Below are 2,500 nucleotides of genomic sequence, written 5' to 3'. Positions count from 1 at the left end.
TGCTGTGTGGCCCTTTAATGTCACAGGGCCAGTGGCTGGGTGATATGCCTGGGTGCTGGAGCTCTGACACAGGGCCAGAGAGGCATGTGTGTGTGGCTGTGGAGGTCCTGTGGAGGTGCTGTGTGGGCCTTTAATATCACAGGGGGAGAAGCTGGGCCATGAGCCTGGGTGCTGGAGCTCTGATACAGGGGAGAGAGGCATGTGTGTGTGGCTGTGGAGGTCCTATGGGGGTGATGTGTGGCCCTTTAATGTCACAGGGCCAGTGGCTGGGTGATATGCCTGGGTGCTGGAGCTCTGATACAGGGGAGAGAGGCATGTGTGTGTGGCTGTGGAGGTCCTATGGGGGTGATGTGTGGCCCTTTAATGTCACAGGGCCAGTGGCTGGGTGATATGCCTGGGTGCTGGAGCTCTGACACAGGGGGATAGAGGCATGGATGTGTGGCTGTGGAGGTCCTGTGGAGGTGCTGTGTGGGCCTTTAATATCACAGGGGGAGAAGCTGGGCCATGAGCCTGGCCCCTGGAGCTCTGATACAGGGGAGAGAGGCATGTGTGTGTGGCTGTGGAGGTCCTGTGGAGGTGCTGTGTGGGCCTTTAATATCACAGGGGGAGAAGCTGGGCCATTAGCCTGGCTCCTGGAGCTCTGATACAGGGGAGAGAGGCATGGATGTGTGGCTGTGGAGGTGCTGTGTGGGCCTTTAATATCACAGGGCCAGTGGCTGGGTGATATGCCTGGGTGCTGGAGCTCTGACACAGGGCCAGAGAGGCATGTGTGTGTGGCTGTGGAGGTCCTGTGGAGGTGCTGTGTGGGCCTTTAATATCACAGGGGGAGAAGCTGGGCCATGAGCCTGGCCCCTGGAGCTCTGATACAGGGGAGAGAGGCATGTGTGTGTGTGGCTGTGGAGGTCCTGTGTGGCCCTTTAATGTCACAGGGCCAGTGGCTGGGTGATATGCCTGGGTGCTGGAGCTCTGACACAGGGGGAGAGAGGCATGGATGTGTGGCTGTGGAGGTCCTGTGGAGGTGCTGTGTGGGCCTTTAATATCACAGGGGGAGAAGCTGGGCCATGAGCCTGGCTCCTGGAGCTCTGATACAGGGGAGAGAGGCATGTGTGTGTGGCTGTGGAGGTCCTGTGGAGGTGCTGTGTGGGCCTTTAATATCACAGGGGGAGAAGCTGGGCCATGAGCCTGGCCCCTGGAGCTCTGATACAGGGGAGAGAGGCATGTGTGTGTGTGGCTGTGGAGGTCCTGTGTGGCCCTTTAATGTCACAGGGCCAGTGGCCTGGTGATATGCCTGGGTGCTGGAGCTCTGACACAGGGGCAGAGAGGCATGTGTGTGTGGCTGTGGAGGTCCTGTGGAGGTGCTGTGTGGGCCTTTAATATCACAGGGGGAGAAGCTGGGCCGTGAGCCTGGCCCCTGGAGCTCTGATACAGGGGAGAGAGGCATGTGTGTGTGTGGCTGTGGAGGTCCTGTGGAGGTGCTGTGTGGGCCTTTAATATCACAGGGGGAGAAGCTGGGCCATGAGCCTGGCCCCTGGAGCTCTGATACAGGGGAGAGAAGCATGTGTGTGTGGCTGTGGAGGTCCTGTGGAGGTGCTGTGTGGCCCTTTAATATCACAGGGCCAGTGGCTGGGTGATATGCCTGGCTCCTGGAGCTCTGACACAGGGGGAGAGAGGCATGGATGTGTGGCTGTGGAGGTCCTGTGGAGGTGCTGTGTGGGCCTTTAATATCACAGGGGGAGAAGCTGGGCCATGAGCCTGGCTCCTGGAGCTCTGATACAGGGGAGAGAGGCATGTGTGTGTGGCTGTGGAGGTCCTGTGGAGGTGCTGTGTGGCCCTTTAATGTCACAGGGCCAGTGGCTGGGTGATATGCCTGGGTGCTGGAGCTCTGACACAGGGGGATAGAGGCATGGATGTGTGGCTGTGGAGGTCCTGTGGAGGTGCTGTGTGGGCCTTTAATATCACAGGGGGAGAAGCTGGGCCATGAGCCTGGCCCCTGGAGCTCTGATACAGGGGAGAGAGGCATGTGTGTGTGGCTGTGGAGGTCCTGTGGAGGTGCTGTGTGGGCCTTTAATATCACAGGGGGAGAAGCTGGGCCATGAGCCTGGCCCCTGGAGCTCTGATACAGGGGAGAGAAGCATGTGTGTGTGGCTGTGGAGGTCCTGTGGAGGTGCTGTGTGGCCCTTTAATATCACAGGGCCAGTGGCTGGGTGATATGCCTGGCTCCTGGAGCTCTGATACAGGGGAGAGAGGCATGTGTGTGTGGCTGTGGAGGTCCTGTGGAGGTGCTGTGTGGGCCTTTAATATCACAGGGGGAGAAGCTGGGCCATGAGCCTGGCCCCTGGAGCTCTGATACAGGGGAGAGAGGCATGTGTGTGTGGCTGTGGAGGTCCTGTGTGGCCCTTTAATGTCACAGGGCCAGTGGCTGGGTGATATGCCTGGGTGCTGGAGCTCTGACACAGGGGGAGAGAGGCATGTGTGTGTGGCTGTGGAGGTCCTGTGGAGG

The sequence above is a fragment of the Trachinotus anak genome, unplaced genomic scaffold, assembly GCF_046630095.1.
Source record: "Trachinotus anak isolate AG129_WGS33_773 ecotype Australia unplaced genomic scaffold, CSIRO_AGI_Tana_v1 ptg000094l, whole genome shotgun sequence".
In the NCBI taxonomy this organism is placed as follows: Eukaryota; Metazoa; Chordata; class Actinopteri; order Carangiformes; family Carangidae; genus Trachinotus; species Trachinotus anak.
Note: the sequence above shows the minus strand (reverse complement) of the source record.